Consider the following 10,000-nt stretch of genomic DNA (forward strand, 5'->3'; position numbering starts at 1 on the left):
TTTAGTGATGACTGTCTATGGCCAGGAGAGTTGTGGGCACTATCCCTGGCATGAAATTATGGTGCCTCATCCACTCATCCAGGTTCCTCTTGAACAGTGTCAGAAAGGTGCTTTGTTTCACATGAAATGTTAGCCTGTTTCAAATATGTGGCAGTTACTGGGAGATGAATCTATCTCTCCGGCATGTTCTATTTAAGTCTTAGGCACCACAGACCCATTTGATTTACAGATATGCAGGAAATTCATTAGTTTTGGGTCTTGGGTTGCTCTGTAGGGATATGCTCATTTGCTCTAATGATCTACCTAAGATTACGAAGTTAAGATGTTGTATCATTTTGAAGTAATGATACAACTGTATTTTTAGTGGTGCTTGCTGAAGAGGAAACATTCAGCTGATTATCATTTTATGTTACTTGGGACATCTGGGTTCCTCAGAAGGTAGCAGTAGATTGGTTTGAAGCCTTCTAATTAGGTTGAACATTCAACATGTATATTCTGAAAACGTTTCTTTGGTAATCTTAAAATATTCACAGTGTACAACCTTGGACAGGATCTTCCTAGACCCATAACTGCAATGACTATAGTTAAAAAAAAATGGGCTGTGATTGCTTTTGTAACTCTGGCTTCACCAACAGGGCAATTCCAATCATAAGATCCATGCTGGATCACTTGGCTATTCATACCGTTAACCACCTACTGCATCTTAACACAGCCAAAATTAATTTCTGTTTTTCATATTCTATTTTGATAAACATCACATTTTATTTGTTTTTGCTGTTTTCATTCTATACTTCAAATGTTTAATTTGGTACACTTAGCCTGTCAACAGTAACAATATTTTGTTCAGTGCACTGTGATCTAGTTTTTTCTTTCCTTTTTACAAAATGTACTTAATAACTGGTATCCCTATTTGATACCTAATAACATGAGAAAATAACCTGTAAGCCAATAAATGCCAAAACTCACAGTTATGCTTTTGAAAGTGCTTTTGCTCTCCTGCACTTCCTCAACATATGGATATTGCCCTTATGCCATTATATATTAGCCTCGGAGATTGCTGTACTTTAGAACAGGACGAGTATTCGGAGGTATCACATTATCTAAAATAGCACTTATCTCCCTGTTTGCACTTGTTACTTCTGAAGATCTTGAACAGTGTATGTGCATCCTTGTAAGTGTGCACATACATTTTTCATATTTTTCAGTTATTATTGTCTATCTGTGTTTGATCCTTTGTTCTCGAACTCTGCATTTTTGTTTTGTTTTGCTTTGTTTTGAAGCCTTTTCTTCCTGGCACTCTTTTGAAACAACAGGGGTTTACTAAATGGGCATTCCTGGATATCAGATATAATAAAAGAACTGAAACAAAAATTAAGTAATATTAAGTGGTTAGTCAGTTAATTAATTAATTAATTAATTAATTGATCAATGCTTCTTTATATGCAGGTGACATATTGTTAAATGTAACAAGACCAGTGGAATCCTTTGAACAGCTAGAAGAAAAACAGAATGCATTTTCTAAAATCTGCTATTTATAAACTAAACACAGACCAAATGCAAAGTCTGCCTTTTTAGGGATGTTACAAATTTAATCTTCACAAAATGGATAGTGAGATAGTATAAAAAATGTGATTCCCTTTTTATGGCTCATGATCTATGCTCCATCTGTCTAAAACTTAAAACAGTGCATCCTAGTCTATTGAGTGCGAATGATAATGACAAATTGGTTGTGGATGACATAGCAAGCCATAGTGGTGTTGTAAGTAGGTGTGCCTTCTGTCAGTCATTGCTCAGCATGGAATAGGCTATACATACCAATAAAACATGGCATCACTGGTGCTGGGGGAAGGGTTGGCAACACCTGGTGTTGGTACAATCCATTTATACTTGTGTGAATACGAAGCACATAAGGGAAATGCCACATCTGAATCTAGATTTATACACACTGGAAAAGTTGTCTAATGGCCAGCAATATATGACAGGTTGATGAAATGTTATAGCTATACTGCAAATGCTACCAAAATTATAGCAAGTGACAACTATGAATAATTGAGGACATACCCATGTTTGAAAGTCCCAGATCTTGTTGAGGTGGAGCATGCAACCTGCAGCCTGATCTGAAGCAATAAGCAGAGTCTTCTTATGGACTTAGGTGCATACGTTATTAGTATGCGAACAACCACGAGGGTCCTTACAAGCCTAGCCACCCACCCCAAACTCATTAGGATCATCATTATCAGACACATCTACATGTGTGGGAGGGGAATATTAAAAGGGAGGTAATTAAGGGATTTGTAAGGAGATATTAATTACAATAATACTTTTCTTACTGATGGCATCTGTCCATAAGGGACATGGGGTCCAGACCAGGGGTAAATTTATGATTTCCCATTTGATTGTTAAGATTTCATTTGAACAGTATCAAGGATGAACTCTGTTTTACATAAAAAGAGAGCCTCTTCCATAGCATGTTGATTCTTTGGTACACTTACCTATCTCTCCAGCATGTTCTGTTTTTATCACAAGCGAAGTTCAGATCCCTGGATCTAGTGTTTCTGGTGCTATTTGTTTTGACATATGCAACAGATCCATCAGTGCTGGGTCTGAAGGAACCCTGTAAGACATTCAAAGATCTCCTCTCAGCAGCCTTTAGAAGACTGAATACAGATACAGAGCCTTTAGGTAATCAATGTAGAACAGGGTATTCATGTCCTGATTTCTCCTGGTGAGAAACCTTTGAGGACATTCTGACAGTTGCAAGTGTCTGGAAAGGTACATGCCAAAGGGGGCATTGCATTCAATAACAGGTCTGATAAGGGAAAAGTAGAGTGATATTATAACTTACCTGGACCTGGATACCATAACCTCACCTGTAAGATGCATGACATAGAATGTTTTTCTTACCATCTGAGTTACATGTGAGAAAAAGGCTAGATTGCTGTCTACATATGTTCCAGATACCTTACTACTGGCTTGAACCTTAGGGGTGTTATATCAATGGAGTAATTAACTTGGGTTTACAGTTTCCCAAAGGGCATTACAATGCATTTTTTGGCACTGAGTTTTAAGCCATGGTTTTGACACCAGACATTTGCGTGCATTAAACCCTCATTCAAGATGTTGGTGACTTGGGGGGGGTTCTATAATATCTCCTAATTGACAGTCAACTGTGAGCTTGGTAAGCCAAAAGAATTGAACATTAGCCTTGACTTCTGAGAAGTAGATGCCAGACAGGAGCAAGCCCAGAACAGAGCCTTGGGGTTCTTCTCTGGTGACCAGCATTTTGTTGGATGTGGTCTCAATAATCCTGACTTCTTGGATCCTGCCTGTGAGTGAGCCGTCAATCCAGTGAGTTATGTAGGGATTTATGCCTAGCTCAGTGAGCTTGTCAGCAATATCTGTATGGGGGATTGTATTGAAAGCTTTGGCCAGGTCAAGATACACAATATGCACTATTTTACTCTCATCCATTGCTTTGGTGACTCTCTCATAGAAGTCTACCATATTGGGTAGGCATGACCAAATTAGGATAGGTCTAGTGTCTGTAGATTGCCAATGTCCTTTGTTATCATTTCTATGATAATTCATTCAATGACATTGCATATTAAGCTTGCTAGACTAGTGGGTCTGTAGTTCCCTAGGTCAGTTGATGGCTTGCCCTTCTGAAGGGGAATGACGGTTCTGGCTCTCCATTCACTTGGAACATAGCCTGTTATGAGGTTATAGTTGAAGAGTGCATCAAAAGGTCTTGATAGATAGTGTTTTAGACCATTCAGGAGACAACTGAGGATGTTGCCGGCATCCACAGAGGTGGTGTTCTTGGCTTTAGTGAATGCTGCCAGCACCTGGTCCATGCTAATAGTTGGGCAAAGTATGTTGGAGGGGATTTCATCTGATGAAGCTGGGGTGGAGTTGAGATGAAGTTTAAGTAGCATTTATCAGCCAGTAGATTTGCTATGTCACCCTGATCAGTGAAGGTGGTACCATTCACCACCTGTTCAGCACACTGCTGTGTGTTATCTTTAAAGTTTCTGCCATAGCTGAAGAAGGCTTTATTATTGTCCTTAGCCTGTAAAGTTAACCTGACCTCATAGTTGGCCTTGTTGGAGCTAATTAAACTTGTTTGTTTCTTGTTTAGTAGTGTAAGAGAGGACTTGTCTTTAAGGGATTTGGTCTTCCTGATTGTTGGCCATGAGTTTTTTCTTTCATTATGTATCCTATTTAGGTGAGTATTCCACAAGCAGGGCTTGTTTTTAGTGTTTGTTCTGGGTTTACTTCTGGTAGGTGCAGCAGCCTCTATGAATCCATTCACATGTCTGTATAAGGACACTGTGGATAATTCTGTATAGGTAGCTGTGTTCTCAGGGTTAGGGGAGACTTAGATTTTGACATACTTCAAAGGAGACATATTTGTAATCCAACTTCACTTGAGAGGATGTAACACCGACGGGGGTGGGGGGTGGGGGGGTGGTACAGCACTTTCCCATGTGAATGAGTATCATATGATCCTGTATGTTTATTCCTCTGGTTGGACCGTGCAGTCAGGGTTTTTGCATTAACAAAAGTCCGGCAAGCTTTGAGCCTTTGAGTTTTAGGCAATGACAGTTTCCCAGTCTATAGAGAGTAGTTCAATTCACTCATGAATAGGGTGTTTGTTTGAACGGTGAACACCTTTAGTAAGTTTAGGTGAGTTGAAAGACTGTAGGGGCATTGATGGTGACCTGTAGCTAGCCATCATATGGTAAGGGACCTTATCTGTAATGATTTGTACATGGAAGAGATCCATGGTATATACCTCATACCTCTCATCTGTCCAGATTTTTCCAGAATGTCCCTGTTTTTACCTCATATATTTGCTCTGTTCCTCATAAATTTTTGGGCAAATCCCCATGGATTGAAGTTACTAAATAATGATGCACATTTGAGTTTTGACTTAATATCATTCAAAAATACTTGCTAATGCAGAACCCCTGATTATAGCAACTTTTTAAGTTTGTAAAAGAAGTATTTAATATTTGCCCCTAATTTGAGCCATTTTCCCCATTATTTTTGGATTTGTCCAGATTTTCTTTTGCTTAGGAGTTGAGAGGTATGCTATGGTATCATCTTGTTTAACCGACTTGGAGGTGCATTTGTTGCTAATATAGATTAAGACACCTCCATCTTTGACCCCTGTCTGTGCTCTTGTTGGTCTAAATGTGTGGAAAGGACTGTAGACTTACACTGTCAGAGTACTCTCTACAGTTATAAACCAAGTCTTGGTCACGGCACAGATGTCCACATTCTCCAGAGTTAGGACAGCTTGATTTATAACAGAGAAAAAAGCTTGAAAATTAAATGTTATGCCCTCTAGCCAACAAACAATGAAACTTTGAGCTCCCTGGACTGCTTCCCAACTCAGAGAGAACAGGTAAATGCCTTCTGTCATAGGATGGCTGATCCTTAAACACCTTAATGTAAAAGCATAGCAAACAGCTCTCTTGTGCACATTAAAAAACAAACAAGTACATCAATGGCTAATTTAGCTCTTCTGCAAGATTCCTGTACAGAATATATACAGTACTTGCAAACAGTAATTTCTGATTAATATACTACTCTGGTAAACAAATGTAAAATAAAATAAAATGAAGGGAATAGTTGCTGGCACAAATGGTGAGAGTACATATCAGTTGCCAGGCAAAAAAGCTGGGATTGAGCTTTGTTCTGCTACATACTAGGAAATGGATATGAAGTTGGTTGTTGCCCTTAGCTTCCTACCAGTTATTTACATCCCTGATGTATTTGATGAGCTGAACTTCTATTTTAGCAGTGGAAGGTGTTGTCTTTTTGAAAGTTTTTCTATGACTTATATGCTGCTCACTTGAGATTCACACCGTTATTTCCTGCCATATTTTAAAGCATGTATGACCACAAAACTTGTTGCCTGTCCAGAAGCAAGGTGAAGTGTTGTACAGGAGGATATGGTATCTCACCTGCAGACCTTTGGATGTACAACCAATAATAAATGTCATTGTCAGTGCAGATTTAAGTTGGCAGCCTGAAGATTCAACTGTCGATCACTATGACAGCTGAACTGTCGATCACTATGACAGCTGAACTGTCGATCACTATGACAGCTGAACTGTCGATCACTATGACAGCTGAACTGTCGATCACTATGACAGCTGAACTGTCGATCACTATGACAGCTGAACTGTCGATCATTATGACAGCTGAACTGTCAATCACTATGACAGCTGAACTGTCGATCACTATGACAGCTGAACTGTCGATCACTATGACAGCTGAACTGTCGATCACTATGACAGCTGAACCGTCGATCACTATGACAGCTGCTTCTAAATGGTTTGGTTGTTCAAAGGGAAAAGAGAATTAATTGCATTCTACAGACAAAGGCATCATTTGGAACTTTGCAATGTTCAGAATAGATAGATAGCAAGATAGGCAAATAGACAGATGCCTGGTTGTATATGTGTGCATCTGTGCATGACAGTAGTTGCAAGTCACTCTCTTGTATATATATCTGTGACTATATTTATACACACTGAACATGGCTATACACATAAATATATCAATTTATTCACATTAACTTTGCAAAAAATCTTTTAAAATATTTTAGCAAACTAAAGAAATAGAGGCAAAGAACACGGACCTTCTGATAAACCTAAACATTAAATAGCAAACACCTTCTGACAAACTAATCAACATACTAAATATCATTGGATGCATTTGGGTGTCATGCTTTCCTGACTGTAAACACTGATTAGATGAAATCCAAAGCAAAGGAGAAAATTTTTTGGGAGAAAGGAGCATTGTTTGCTAGATTAATTTAAAAATACTCACCTCCATTTGTGCTTTCATTATTTCTTATGCATTTTATATCAGCAACACTTATTAATACATTAGGAAATGAAAGCTCAATATAAACACAAGGGATTACTCCCTTATCTTGTTTGTAATATACCTATATATGTAAATATACATATATATTTGTATATATGTGTGTGTGTGTGTGTGTGTGTGTGTGTGGATATATATATATATATATATATATATATATATATATATATATATATATATATATATATATAAGTCTACTTCAAACTTTCAAAATGTCCACTTTCTTATGGTCAAGACCATAAGATCAAAGTTTTGAAACTTCAAAACTGAAATAAAAAAAACTTTTTTTATGTTTTTGCAGGAGGGGCAAGCTCCCAGAACCCCCCACCCCATCGAGGGCTGTGCCCCCCCACACCACCTAGTAATTAAATATACCAACTCTGAGATTGTACTACAGTGAGGAAAATGGTAAATATAGTATTCTGCGTAGTACAGCAATCTCCATTTAAATGGTTTAAAGTTTCAAAACTTCGATCTTGTGGTCTCGACCATAAGGAAGTCAACGTTTTGAAAGTTCAAAACTCAGAAGTAGACTCATATATATATATATATATATATATATATATATATATATATATAAAACACCAATATACACCAGACCAGCAGAGGGATTAACTTTCCTGCATCCAAAAACGTTAATAAAAATAAATGAATAGTCCACATGCAGGTAAAGAAGACAGCCACGAACTCTCCACAGTCACGAACTCTCCACAGTCACTAATCAGTCCAAAGTCGAAGCCAACAAACGTAGGTTGAATAAAGAGTTTTATTATAAGCTAGCAAAGTTAGCGCTTTCACCCAAAGGCTTTATCAAACTACAACATCATCAAGAAAATACATGTGCTTAAATATAAGCAAGGTAAAGCTGATAGGTTCAATCCAGACCAATACAAAATGAATAATTTAATGACATCATTACCATTCATTATTTAAAATTTAAAAACATATTGAATTAAAAGTTTAATCATAAAAATATTAAAAATTATTAACAACCAACTGTCATGGTCTAAATAATCTTTTCTTACGTAGTATAGGTTTTAATTGTACCTTATTGTTAAGCCCAGGTAGCTTGTCCACTCTGAGCCTGACTATCCACCTTAGTTCACATTCAAGTAAATGGGCATCAACATCACCACCTCTAAGGTTAAGTGTAACATGCTGTATAGCACTAAAGATGAAATGATGTTCTGCACCCATATTTTTAATGTGCTTCGCAAGCGCATTATGCTCTGATCCTGTTCTAATAGCGTAAATATGCTCCCTGATGCGTTCCCTCAATTGCCTGCACATCTTCCCTATATAGAAGGCTGTGCAGGAAATGCACCGAGCTAGATACACTATATGGGTGCTAGTGCAACGTGTACAAGTTTGAAAATTATATTCCATATGTGTCACAGGATGTCGAAAACTGATACTTATATCTATAAATTGACATTGATTGCACTGTTGACACGGTATAGTGTTATAATCACTATTTGCTTCAACCACAGGACTAACCATAGGTCGATTACAAAGCTTTCTCTTCAAATTCTGTTTGTTTTTATATGTAAAACTGGGGTATGTACCTGCTATATTATACAATTCCTCATCCAGGCTCATAACCTCCCAATGTTTCTTTATAATACCTATAATTATATCTACATCCCTGGATATTATTAGTCCCTTTCCAGTCCGAAAAATAAGGTTTCGCTACATCACACCTAAGTGATTCTACTGCTCTCATATTCCTTTCTATATCTATGGTACCATAATGTCTTTCTAGAAGTCTATCTCTCAAAGCAGACATTTCTAGGGAGTAGCCTATTGAACAAGGGTTAAGCCTGGATGCCCTCAAAGACTGTACCATAGATATAGAAAGGGACTAATAATATCCATTCAGTAGCTAAAAAAGAACTTCTTAGGTTACCCTTATATTTCACCAGGGATGTAGATATAATTATAGGTATTATAAAGAAACATTGGGAGGTTATGAGCCTGGATGAGGAATTGTATAATATAGCAGGTACATACCCCAGTTTTACATATAAAAACAAACAGAATTTGAAGAGAAAGCTTTGTAATCGACCTATGGTTAGTCCTGTGGTTGAAGCAAATAGTGGTTCATTTTGTATTGGTCTGGACTGAACCTATCAGCTTTACCTTGTTTATATTTAAGCACATGTATTTTCTTGATGATGTTGTAGTTTGATAAAGCCTTTGGGTGAAAGCGCTAACTTTGCTAGCTTATAATAAAACTTTTTATTCAACCTACGTTTGTTGGCTTCAACTTTGGACTGATTAGTGACTGTGGAGAGTTCGTGACTGTGGAGAGTTCATGGCTGTCTTCTTTACCTGCATGTGGACTATTTATATATATATATATATATATATATATATATATATATATATATATATATATGAGCGAGAGAGAGATTAGTATGGAAAATACCTAAACATCGGCATTTAAAAACATTGATATATATATATATATATATTACGATTTTTTTATATCAAATATATATATATATATATATATATATATATATATACATATATATATATATATATATATATATATATATATGTGTGTGTGTGTGTGTGTGTGTGTGTGTGCATGTGTGTGTGTCTGTGTGTCGTCATGTGTGTATTTACACAAGTGGAGACGCAAACAGTATGAGCACATGCGTTAATTATAAAATATTCACCAATGTACAATATTAAAGAGAAACAAATATATACCTCTGATAAAAATGTTAATAATTTTGTTGCATGAAATAAACAGACAATCAAATTTCCATTACTTCTAAAACCTGAAACAGTCTAATCTTCTTGAACTATATTAATGTTTTATTAGACTTGATGTGAAATAGAAGCCTCATGCTCATTTTCCGGTTCTCAAATGAGAATAATATATTCTAAAAGCATGGCAGTGATTGGGAGGGAGTGGGTCTGGTTACTTGTAAAAAACAGTAGTAAAATGTATTTAAAATATATATAGTAAAACAAATAAGCCTACATGACTTTTTTTGTAAATTTAGAGTTGATGCTTCCTTTATAGAGTTTGTGTGTTCACACTTTTATCATGCTCTATTATGTATTTATCCATAACATCATTATGCTG

Source organism: Protopterus annectens, chromosome 13.part0 (assembly GCF_019279795.1).
Source record: "Protopterus annectens isolate FY-2018-M chromosome 13.part0, PAN1.0, whole genome shotgun sequence".
Classification (NCBI taxonomy): Eukaryota; Metazoa; Chordata; order Ceratodontiformes; family Protopteridae; genus Protopterus; species Protopterus annectens.